Source organism: Bombyx mori, chromosome 17, assembly GCF_030269925.1.
Source record: "Bombyx mori chromosome 17, ASM3026992v2".
NCBI lineage: Eukaryota > Metazoa > Arthropoda > Insecta > Lepidoptera > Bombycidae > Bombyx > Bombyx mori.
Window position 1 is genome coordinate 8,091,442 of NC_085123.1, and position 13,680 is coordinate 8,105,121.

Genomic DNA, 13,680 nt, shown 5'->3' on the forward strand with positions numbered 1-13,680 from the left:
TAAAATGAATTAAATAACCACTAAATTAGCCCGAAAAACTAAGTATGATATTTAAGATAAAATTAAGCTTTCAGTTACGATGTGACAAGATTTCTTTTTCAGCAACAAGAAACGAACGCTCAACCAGTTTTTGGATTTTTAGTTAGTTTTGCTCAAGTCTTTGAGCAAAACTAATGACCACTCCAATGCCTTGGCTATATTTGCAACATACTACCAATCCATTTACAATATTCGAATACACACTTAAAAAAAATCACGTTTGAAATTCAGGTTTCGTAGAACTCTACCTGGTTAAGACTTGTAAGACGAATACCAACCTCGGTAAGAATGCACCTCCCTACAGACTAGTTGGGGAATTAAATAATTTGCACAGCAGGCATTTTTTGGGCGTTTTTGCTGGCACTATTGACAGTTTTAGACAAGACATCTGTAACCTTCACTATACTCAATGAGCTTATTTCTGATATATACCTAATAATGTGTAATAATATCAAATGTTATATGGTTATTTATTTTCAACTATAATATGTACTGCTTGTTTCACCAATGCATGTAGTCGATACCAGTAATTGTGTTATCATTAAGTATGAGGTTAATGTATGTGCTAATTGCAACGTCTTGTGCTGATGTATGACATGTTGGCGCCCAATAAAAAAGAAGATTAATATCACCATATACGTCGCTAAATTCAAACTAAAAAAAATCTAATTAAAATGATTAATTGGACATATAAACTTGTCTTGTTTGGTTGCAAATTTTCACGGTATACTGTATGAAGATTATTTTATTGCATAAGACTTTCAAGAAAGATGAATGATCTGCGAACAATGCATTCATAATAATTACACGTTGAACAATGAATAAAGCAACGTAATCCTCTCCGATTTGGAATGAACAATGCAAGCCTGACTGGCTGGAAATTATTTAATAAAGCAAATACTTAATGTAATACCTACCTAGGGCAGAGTATGCTAACGAACTCCTATTATGTTTCACCCTCGTGTCACTGTGTGAAGGTTTTGCACTCTCGACCGAATTATTGTGAGGGGTTGTTTCAGAAAATCATGTGTTGCTCCAGGGAAAAGCGGGCAGTGAGAAAGCGCGCGCGGTCGAGAATAGACGCCTCCTCATTTTAACGCCGGTAAAGGCGGATTTTCGGAAACCACTACGTAACGAGAATCAACGTCATATTGTTTTAGACACTTCGATGAGCAATAACGGAGGTGTATAAAGACAAAACAGTGTATTAATAGTGACTTGTTTGCATACGAGTGATAATTGTGTATGAGTTTGAAACAGTTCATGAGAATTCTAATTAACATTAAATGGATAACTATGAACTGCTAATATTGGGAATGACTGAGATAAGTAAGTTTTGAATAAAATTAATCGTTTCCAATCAATGTAATTCTAGGTTTACTTACACTAACATAATAATTGCCGTAATTTTATTTTAAACCTTTTTAATCAAACGTATTCAGTTGAAAAAAATAACCTGAAAAAGGTAGATAATTTCTCAACTAAATATAGCAGTCATAACTACTTATTATAAAAATCATAAATAAAAGTAATATAGTTCCAAAACTTCTTTCAGCACACTAAAAGTAATTGTTACATACAATCAGAATTCCTTTGTAAACTTGGGTTTTAAAATAAAGTTTACCAATTCTTTTTTATTACTACCAATCTACAGACAAGTTCAGAGCTCACTTGATCTTGAGTAGTCACTAGAGTATATAGGTACTACGATACCGAATAATACTGCCAACTTTGAGACCTACTGACGAAGACTCAATTGTTTGTCAATGAAAGGGCTTTTCAAACTGGAATGAATAACTGCTACACGGCAGAAATGTTAAAAATAGTGATACTATCAATATACCGCTCATGATATACCTATGAATCAGTATTTACGTTGTTTTGTTTAAGTAAATCTTTGCTTTTGATTGAACATACATGATGTAGAATTGAAAACGTAACTTTCATAAAATTATTGGTGATGATCGACCATTACCGGCTACAATAAATTTTGTTCCGCTTCGTGTACTGAATGTCTAGCGTAGACGTTTTTTAATGCCCTTGTAGGCACACAAGCATACGTTCCTTATGGTAAGTGATTACCGTCGCACATGGTCCTCAGCAATGCGGTATACCGCTAGAACGATTACTACTAGTACATATTATATAGTTACACTGATTATATAGGCTGGTACGGGTGATTACCACTTAATTATGTTTTTTTATTGCTTAGATGGGTGGACGAGCTCACAACCCACCTGGTGTTAAGTGGTTACTGAAGCCCATAGGCATCTACAACGTAAATGCGCCACTCACCTTGAGATACAAGTTCTAAGGTCTCAAGTATAGTTACAACGGCTGCCCCACCCTTCAAATCGAAACGCATTACTGCTTTACGGCAGAAATAAGTAGGGCGGTGGTACCTACCCGCGCGGACTCACAAGAGGTCCTACCACCAGTAATTACGCAAATTATAATTTTGCGGGTTTTATTTTTATTGCACGATGTTATTCCTTCACCATGGAAGTCAATCGTGAACATTTGTTGAGTACGTAATATATTATATTTCATTAGAAAAATTAGTACCCGCCTGGGGTTCGAACAACGGTGCATCGCTCAACACGAATGCACCGGACGTCTTATCCTTTAGACCACGACGACTTCATGTGTTTACGAAAATGAAGTGTAGAAGTGAAGTGGTCATTCATTACGGCTCGAAGCGTGGGACAGCCGTAATGCAATTCAGACTTAGGTCTCGTGTTAAGTGGTTACCGGAGTCCACAGACATCAGCAACGTAAATGTCACCCACCCTGAGACATGAGTTCCAAGTCTCAGTTTTTACAGTACAACGGCTGCACCGCCCTTCTAACCGAAACGAATTATTGGTTTACGGCTGAAATAGGCAGGGTGGTGGTACCAACACGTGCGGACACACAAGATGTCCCACCACTAGTAATTACGAAAATTATAATTTTGCGAGTTTGATTTTTGTAATATTACACGGTGTTATTCCTTCATCGTCGAAGTCAATCGTGAACAATTGTTAAGTACGTATTTTATTAGAAAAATTCGTACCGGTCTGCGGGATTCGAACACCGTAGCATCGCTCGACACGTATCCATCGGGCGTCCTGCTCCTCTAGGCCACGACTTCCTGTTTGATAACTTTCAATATGCAAAACAATTAAGACTTTGATCTGTTTGAACTGTTTAGTGGTTCCTGGAGCCCATTGACAACATTACTAGAATGCCACCATCCACAATGAGACATGAGGTCGACGGCTCAATTATACTTTTATCTTTCACACAGTGAAAAAAGCAATTTAGTGAAATTCAAAAATTTGAAAACTCAGACGAATTAAGTTTTACTACAAGAGCAATTCTGCATGTTGACCTGAATATCTGATGCTTCCCACAAAGACTGTCTTAGTGCTGTAGAAGCAATTAAACTGGTTTACCGCTTGGATTGCTACGTCTTGAATAAACGGTGAATTTAAACTTTGAGAATGCAAACTGTATTACGTCGGGAACGAACCAAATCGCTGTTAGTTCTCAATTAAGTGAGTTTTAACTTGAAACAATTTATATAGCGTTTGAAATGTGAAAGGTCTGTTTCCTTCGACCTTTATACTTACTTTTACTTAGTGATTACTTTGATAGTCTTAACGAAAAACTGGTCAGGAAATTTTGTTCAGTAAAGCTAATATGTTTTAGAATTTCTGATTAACTGCGCTACGTGGCAATGAGATATACACGCGTTCATTTTATTGTGAATCAATATTTTTAGATTTATTATTAATACATGCGTTTCCTACATGAAGTAATGGATAACGAGATCCGAAGACCGGGCTTAGTGAGATAAACTGTCAGAGATCTATGTCTAGCAGTGAACAATTGTGGGTTGATGATGGTGATGGTGATGGTGATGATAATGACGATATAGAATGAAAATTTTCGCTAAAACAAACAGACTATTATGCAAAGGTATGCTCGCTTAGTCTTTTTTATTGTGGTTCTTTTTGTATTTAACCTATTTTGACATTCAATAATTGGTTCAAATATAAAATAACAAAACGAAGACTTAATTTATTTCTAACGTTTCAGAAACAAACCAATCTAAACTAATAGTTCGATTTACGAACGTCAAATGTTACAAATCTGACAACGGGCGGACGCAGCTCGCAATTAGAGAGGATATCCCGCCCAGTAACATTTACATTTTAATTTAAATTTCAACGAACTTGACGAGATTCGAGATAAATTGGGCCGCGTATTTAACGCAATAATTCGAGACTGCCGGTTCGCGGTTCCAAAATTAAAGGGTGGAATAATTGTTTGCATTTTGATTAATAATTGACATTAATATTGGGAGCTCGTAGCGAGAAAGCCGCTATGTACGTGCATGTGCTAGGGACTACACGCTTTATTAGATTTTGAATTTCGATTTTTTTTAAATGTTATTACTATTATTTTTTTACATAATTGTATGATCCAGGACCTTCCCTTGGGCAGTCAACATTTGTTTCAATAGCACGGACTCAGTAGCTCGAGCCCTTAGTGACAACCTGAATGACGTTGTCGACATTGATAGATTAGATTAGAGTTGTATAAAATTCGATATGGTTTTAACTAGAAAATGCGGGTCTGTGGTCTAGTTTTCCCAAATTATTACTGCTATTTCTCCATCATTCATTTACCCCAAACTCTTCCTCTAGTTCTTATTTTGACCACTGGTTGGATATGACATGCTGTAAACCAAAACGGCTTATGGTGCGGGGTTTGGGAGCACTAGGTTTCCAATACTTGTACGTTATATATATTTTTTATCTTAGTTCTTATTTATTATATTTTTATCTTGCAACTTCACCTACAGTAGTAGCAGTATTAAAAAAAACAGATTTTTTCTATCACCTTTCTTCTTCATCATCTTGTCTTCATCTTTTTATATCAAAATAGAAGTAGTTTTCTTTCTATTTAAATTATTGCGACATTAACAGGATCTTACACGAGAACGTTGTATGTTTAATTAAAAAGTTTTCTATAAAAGATTACAGCATTCCCGCTCTGCCGATATCGTTCGAAGATAAAAAAAGAGGATAATGCAAATGCGGAGTGCGGAACGGAGAATGATTCAGAGCAACAAAAGGAATGCAATGGAAATATCGTTCGTTTGATGGCCGTAGCGAGTCGTAGCTCGCGTAGCATCGGCTCAGATCACGCTCCAACTATTGTGTTTTGATTGCATCCCTCGGGGATTTTATAAAATCAATTAACTTTCTTAGGAATTATGTCTTGGCGTAATGATAAGAACGATTGATTTATATTGATGACTAGCTGACCCGGCAGACTTCGTAGTGTCTCAATTGATAAATAAAAGAACTAAACTTTTGTATAAAATAAACTTAAAACAAACAAAAGGAATCCGTCCGACGGGGGACACATGAAAGGGAAAATAAAATTGTTATTTTTATTTAATTCCGAGCATTTTCATATTTTCTTTTAAACCTTCTCTGGACTTCCACAAATAATTCAAGACCAAAATTAGCCAAATCGGTCCAGCCATTCTAGAGTTTTAGCAAGACTAACGTACAGCAATTCATTTTATATAGACTACAAATCGATTAACAGACAATTGCTCAATGACTACTTTAATATCACTTTAACGCAACAGCTAAAAAAATATGAACATATATTTTTTATTAATTTGGTATAATGGCTATGAGTCCCTCGAACTGGAATATAGTAATATACTGGAATATTAGACGGGTGGACGAGCTCACAGCCCACCTGGTGTGATGTGGTTGCTGGAGCCCATAGACAGCAATTACGTAAATGCGCCACCCACCTTGAGATATAAGTTCTAAGGTCTCAGTATAGTTACAACGGCTGCCCCACCATTCAAACCGAAACGCATTAATGCTTCACGGCAGAAATATGCCGCTGAAATGTCATCATCATGGCCATCATATGATCACATATCTAGTAATTGTGTGATAGGTTATATAAATAGCTTTTAATGTGGAAACGAGTTTACCTAGTACCTTATGTGGTATGTTGTCACGGGAGTACATAGGTATCACAGAGTCCCGTTAAAACTAATGTCAAATTCACGATTTTGCTGTAGGGTTTGTCGTAATACCTCTAAACTGAAGCTCACTGTTACTACGCGTCAGTAATAAGCAGAATTTTGGTCCCTATCCGAGCGGGTTCACAGTACACCTTACCGCTAATAATTACGCCAATGTATGTAACCTCTATACAAATTATCTTAAAAGAGGTTAATTTGTTATAAGGAAATTGTTACAAATTTGTTGAAATGAAAATTTGGATATTGGAAGATTAGAAAAAACATAAGAAATATAAAAGCATTTTAATATATTGAAATATAATAAATATAAAAATAGTGGTGAAGCAATAACTTTAAATGTTGTTTCTCTTTATAAGGGCAACTCAATTTGCGCTATAGTTTTACTAAGATAAACTGTGTTTTGATGTAAACAAAATAATACATTATATGTATACTATTCGAATTTTGTTACGCGCATTGATTTCTTCATTGCGTTAATGAATTAACTAAATCGAATATTACGAATTATTCGTAAAAGTTTTGTTGACGATCGTAATTTTTTCTGTTTCTTAAAACGTTGTTACAAATGTTTTTAATTCGAATGTCCAAAATAACGTTAACAAGAATGTTTGAGAGGTTAAAATCAGTACGTATTTGCTGTTGAATTTCACTTTGAAAATAATTATAGCAACGAGACGTATATACAGCACAGTAGATGTCATTTTCACAAAATTCAATTATTCTTCATGAAAATGTTTAAATGTTAATTAAGTAGGAGTGTTCTTTCATCTCGTTTTATTTGGTCTGCGTAGGATTTGTTTACAATGTGCCTAATGATACTCAGCGTTGAGATAAGTGGGGCCTGTCAACTTTGTTTCAAGTTTCAAGATTTTTAATAAATTTTCTTTCATTTTTATATATATTTTTTATTATAATTTATAGCGGCTCGTCTACTTTCAAGAGCTTTGGTTTTTTTATTGCTTGGATGGGTGGACGAGCTCACAGCCCACCTAGTGATAAGTGGTTACTGGAGTCGTAAATGCGCCACCCACCTTCAGATATCAGTTCTAAGGTCTCAAGTATAGTTTACGCATTACTGCTTCACGGCAGAAATAGGCAGGGTGGTGGTACCTACCCCTGCGGACTCACAAGAGGTCCTACCACCAGTAATTATGCAAATTATAACTTTACGGGTTTGATTTTTATTATATTGCTATTTCTAAAAAACTGCTAAAAATTTCTTCAAAAATATGTTGTATTTTTTGATCGAAATTTCGCCACCTTAACTGGTCCCGTGATAAGTTCGTAAAGAACTTGTGTTACAGGTACCAGATAACGGAAATAAATGTAAGATTTTTATTATACACATACATATATTTAATATACATCCATAACCCTGGAAAAGACATTTATATTTATCATACAAATATCTTCCCTTGGCGGGATTCGAACCCGCGACCCCCTTGTGTAGTGACCATGTCACTTACCACTACACCAGACGGCCGTTTTGAGTTTTACTGGACCTTATAGCGGCATAAATCTTTTTTAATGCTTCCGATTATCAACTAAACAGTTGAAGCGCAATTTTTCAAATCGTTTACGTAGTACATAGCTTGCTGTATAGTGTCAGTCTGGAATAACATCGTCCCGTCTCTGATATTTAACAAATGGTAACTAAACAATGTATAACAAGCAGTATTCTGTGAGTATCATTGATTGTCAACCGATATTCCCTAGTTATACGGTGAATCATAAGCCTCGCGGATGGGTACTACTACTATTTTGCCTATTTTTGACGTTCTGGTTTGATGGAGCAGCTGCTGTATAGTACTATTGAGACTTCGACCTCACGTCTCAAAGATGGGCGGCGACATTCACATTGCGAAGTCTGTTTTATTCAAACCTGCATCACATTAAAGTAGAGATTGATTTATATATGTGTTTTCTATCATTTCAAATACTACGTATTCGTAGTTCAGGAAATTCCGTGATAGTGAGGCGTGGCACATGTCTGCTGGGGCCGGGGCTGTAAATCCCTTCGTGAATATTAAGTTAGGTCATTACGTATCTCGCCAATTCCGAAAGGTTTAGGAAGGCCCCAACGAATTTATTCCAGAAATAATATCAATCGAACCTTTTCGTAAAATCGCCTTAATTGTTCTGTCAAATACGTGTAATTAATATTATACTGGTGGTAGGTAGGGCGTATTGTGAGCTCGCACGGGTAGGTATTACCATACTGCCTATTTCTGCCGTGAAGCAGTAATGCGTTTCGGTTTGAAGAGGGATCGTTGTACTTTGAACTTTTGTCTCAAGTCAAGGGACGGTATTTATGCTGGGGATGTCTACAGGCTTCGGTAAGTACTCAGTACCATGAGCTCGTCTACCCATCTAAGCAATAAAAATGTCAGTTGTTATGTTAAACGAATAAAAGCCAATTAGCAATGAAAAGAGTTTTTAGAGTCTTAAATATTGTTTATTTGATTTTAGAAAGGCATAGTTTAGGTTACAAAGGTATGTTTTAAAAACATAAGAACAAACAGATGTGATAGCAAATAGTGTAAACTAGTTAACACAATTATTCGTCTTTTAAAGTAAATAAATCTACAATTCTTAACAATCTCGTAATATACTTAAGTTCCTATATATTTATTAATTAAAACCAAACAAATAATTTAAATAATTTAAGTTAAAAAAAATATGCTACACAAAAAACTTAACCAGAAATTAAATTAAATATATTTGAACGATGCTGCTATACCAGGAATTAAGGCCCGAAGAAACATTTTTTCTAAATAAGTAAACACGTACCCAAGCTGTATTCCAGAAACAACTTCCATGATGAAAATTAGCATCGTATAACAAAACGAAGCCCGCAGATTTTTTATAACCTTATGTAACATCTGGTTGTAAGGATAATTGTAAGCCCGCCAGGCACTACCGTCTTGTCTTTTTCGGGCGCGAAGCAATCAATTGTCCGAATTGAAATTGGATAGCAGCAATCACGTCATAGACGTAACCGCCACTTAAAAACATAACACAAGGTGGCTAGTGAGTTTTTCTATTCATCTAGAGGAATATACATATCGACGCTTGAAAGGCAAACATGACCAAGCGACACTGCGTGAACTTTACAGTAGACTAATTTAAAGTTGAAATACCTGGTGGTAGGACCTTTTGGGAGTCCGCACGGATAGGTACCACCACCTCGCCTATTTCCGCCGTGAAGCAGTAATGCGTTTCGGTTCGAAGGGTGGGGTAGCCGTTGTAACTATACTTGAGACCTTAGAACTTCTATCTCAAGGTGGGTGGCGCATTTACTTTGTGGATGTCTATGGGCTCCAGTAACCACTTAACACCAGGAGGGCTGTGAGCTCGTCCACCCATCTAAACAATAAAAAAAATAAAAAAAAATGTACAAAGCAGTTTAAACGAATATGGATGCAAACAGAAGGCCGTGGGTTTTGGATAATTTAACTTGTCATTATCATTTTACATCATTCGAGTTTTGTGATTGTCGCGTAATCAACGGTTGATCAGCAATGGGTAGAACAGTGTGCTTAGTGCGAGTTGTTTAACGTTCTCGATAGCGTAAAAGTTAGCTCATATTTGTATGGAATGGGATCGTTTGTCTACGTTTGCCGCTAGGGGCGCTGTTCCAACTGCATACAAAATTGAGTTAACTTTTACACTATCGAGAACGTTAAAAAACTCGCACTAAGCCACAGAATACAGAAGCTGTAACCATTGCGTCGTGGCTCTGAAGTGTCAGCAGACTGAAAAAGCCGGCAGTGGCTACACGAGCCTTATAAATCTAAAAAGAATTATTATTTTAATTACAACGTTGCTATGATGGAAATTCACTTTATTATTGCATGCTTCCTTATTCGAAAATTTCAGAGTCTAATGCTGTGCAATGCAAAACATGATAATGTGTAACATACTTGTAAATCGTGAAGTGTGTTTATTGCTTAAGGTAGAGTCAAATTGCTTTTATGGCGGTGGTTTAACGGCCGTCTGGTGTAGTGGTAAGTGACATGGTCACTACACAAGGTGGTCGCGGGTTCGAATCCCGCCAAGGGAAGATATTTGTATGATAAATATAAATGTCTTTTCCAGGGTTATGGATGTATATTAAATATATGTATGTGTATAATAAAAATCTTACATTTATATCCGTTATCTGGTACCTGTAACACAAGTTCTTTACGAACTTATCACGGGACCAGTTAAAGTGGCGTTATTGTTAGTAAATTGTTAGTTGTTAGTAGGACCTCTTGTGAGTCCGCACGGGTAGGTACCAACACCCCGCCTATTTCTGCTGTGAAGCAGTAATGCGTTTCGGTTTGAAGGGTGGGGCAGCCGTTGTAACTATACTGAGACCTTAGAACTGATATCTCAAGGTGGGTGGTGGCATTTACGTTGTAGATGTCTATGGGCTCCAGTAACTACTGGACAGGTGGACTGTGAGCTCGTCCACCCATCTACGCAATAAAAAAAAAGTTATCAATAGAAGGTACGGGTGGTAAGGTAAGCAAAAAAATTTATTCAATATTAATAATATATTACCTGTGACAGTTCTATTTTCACGAATCCAAAGACTTCGGAAAGGCCTTTCATAATGCGTATTTGATGATGTCGTAACGATGGATCCGGAATAGTTTCTTTATTGGTCCTTTATAGGTTCGGTTCGAACAGATGTGCCGATATATAATGAAATGTTTTATTACACAGTTCTTCATAAAAAGAAAGAATGGACGATAAATAAATTATTCATCGGATATAAGCGCTTAGAGGTAGCGAAGAGAGACGTCAATATGAGTACAGAGATGCATTATTTATGAAGAAACTCTCAGCACTTATATTTCGTTCTATAGGAAATGAAATATTTCATTTAAAAATTCAATTCGGTTTTTAAATGACGGTCGGTTATTTTGGTCGTATCGAGTTTACGTTTCGCTTCCTTCCTATTCGAAAAAAAAAAACGATTTCCTAAATTTTTTAAGTATTAATTTTACCCGTTAAAATCACACAATATATTATATACGGGCGAATGATTACTTTTTTGACTATTTCAACATTCTATATATGAACTGTAGGAGTCTAGTTTTTTTTATTGGATTGTATGTAACTCATAAAATCTAACCACGCATTGTATTGTATGGTTTGTAATGGACACTAAACCTATGATTGAATAAGTCCTGCTGTGACGAGTACTTTTGTGTGACAACTAAGCTATCGACATACGATGGCACGCACCTAATAGTATATGTTGTTACGCATCATCGATTTGCTAAAATCGATACTTCAGTTGTAAAATAGTATTTGGATTACGATTGGGAACTATACAATAAACCAACAACTAAATGAAAGTTTTTACACTGTTATGGATCCTTATCTATTGCCAAGCTCGTTCTATGGCTGCCGGATTAAAGGATCTAACCCAAATCAAGAGTACACAAAGATTAAGTTTCTTATAAATGTAATATAAAATTAGTTATTACAATACTAATATCGTGTTAGTAGAACCACTCTATTTCTGAAATACAGGTTGGGCAAAGACCTGTTACAACTCCATCTACTTTTTGCGGTTATTGGCTAATTTCGTCTAGATCTCCCTTGCTATTTGTATCAGGTCATCATGCCACCGCCTTTTTGTCTATCAACACTTTTTATTTACGCTTCTCTCTGTTAATCTTTGAGTAATTTTGAATATTTTTGCAGTGTTGGGTAAAAAACTGCTATTCAATATTTATTTTCTTTTATTTTATGATGACTATATTACTGATATTAATTTGCTGTGGATTACGGACAAATATTGAAATTACGTAGGTCCGTTTTACGGTAAACTCGTTAAGACGACAATTCGAGTATTAACATAAAAAGTTTTTTTTAATGATTCTCTATATTCTACAATCGTTGACTTAATAACTGGAAAATAAATAGTAGTGCGTGTTACGTATCTTAATTGTGGATTTAACGTTCTGTGAAAGGTTCCGTCCCGAAGGAATTTGTACTAAAGGACTCCTAACAAGGGCTTCTAATGATCAAGGGATACCCTTGCTAGTAGGCGAAAACTCAAAAGACAAACGAATCGAGAGGAACAAAGGAATCGTTTTCATTCTTTTTTCCTCAATTATGTCCGGCCGTATATCGCGAGGAACATGCCAAGTAAAGGCATTTTGTGTAGATACCCACACTTTTTGTTTTGCCTTAACTATTCAGTACAAATTTCGAAATCATACTCACAATAAAACATTGAAGAATAGTAAAAAAAAACATGTGTGGCACTCGGGGACTGCCGCGGTAAAGCTATTACATAGCATTTTTTATCGACTTATGCAATTATAATTAGATAATAATAATTTAATATTAAAACAATAATAAAATAAATCGAATTTCTTTTATATACCACTAGACTACCGCCGCGCCGCGCCGTACTGTATTTTCTCAAGCTAAATCATCTAATTTACTAATAAGTAGCTTTTATCTAATTCAGATTCACGACTTAACAACGAATCCCTTATACTAATATTTCAGATGTTTCGAATATTAAAGCAATAAAATGGAATCGCCAATAAAATGGCGTCATAAAGTGTTCTTTGATGATATTTTACTCAATATCTTAAAAGTACGTAGCGGATACTATAGTGTATATACTTTGGAAATGACTTAACTTTAAAAGATCGACGATTTTCCAATAACTATCCAGCTAATAAATAGGCTAAATTTAAAAAACTTAATAAATAGCATTACCGGAAAGTGCTGTAAAAGTGAAAAGGAAGGGTAAAATTTAAACAGAAAATTGTCTGTTTAAAGTCCAAAATTTTAATGCTCATTTACAAGATTACTCGCCCGCGATCAAGGCCCAAAAACAATTTATAGGTATGTGCAAAAACAAATGACGTCCTCAAAATTATGATTGCTACCGCGTTTCAAGAATCGTTACACATTCCCCTAACGTAATTTAAAAGTTAAAATTAAAAACATTTTCGCTAATGTGATTTTGATCGTGTTCGATGCAAAGAACGCCGAAACTCAGAGCCAATGGGGTCGTACGTTGATCTCTAGGGATGGACTCAGAAAATAAATTATATCGAATTGAGATTATTTCAGATTTAATTGCAATTACGACCGGTGACCGTAATGGCACTTTGATGAATCAATCGACTTAGTTCTCTTCGGAAAGCTTAACGAAATTTTAATACCGACGAGAAAAAATCCTTTTATTCTCATAGTATCATGGGTACATTAATATTTTAAAACTGGACAAATAAATGTATATAATAAAATATTGCCCTAAAGCGATAGACTACCATAATATTTAATGTCTCAATAAAAAGTTTTGAATTAAATTTTAAAATGACTGTGTCTAGAAGATTCACCCGCATCTAGTTTTTAAATGTAGACAAATTACAGTCGATGTCACTGTCGAGTGCGTAAACAATCACATAAAACATGTCGATCCATTACTCGAGTGAATGTTGCCGCAGGAAAAAATTCTAAGAACACCACGTCATGAACAACTAGATCACTAAACTAATTTTGATTGCTCGAACATAAAGACTTTTAATTATGTTTGTTTAAATTTGATT

At 35.5% G+C, this 13,680-nt stretch overlaps 1 protein-coding gene across 2 annotated transcripts in view; it reads left to right on the forward strand.

The window, feature by feature from the left end:
- The first annotated feature begins 786 nt into the window (after positions 1-786).
- Positions 787-13,680, forward strand: part of LOC101737202 (uncharacterized) — a 171,677-nt gene continuing 158,783 nt past the window's right edge. Inside the window, exon 1 of one of the 2 annotated variants that reach the window (XM_038016666.2) lies at positions 787-1,368. The gene's annotated coding sequence lies outside the window, so the exon portion shown is untranslated. The remainder of the gene's footprint in view (positions 1,369-13,680) is intronic. The other variant, XM_038016665.2, reaches the window with a different exon arrangement.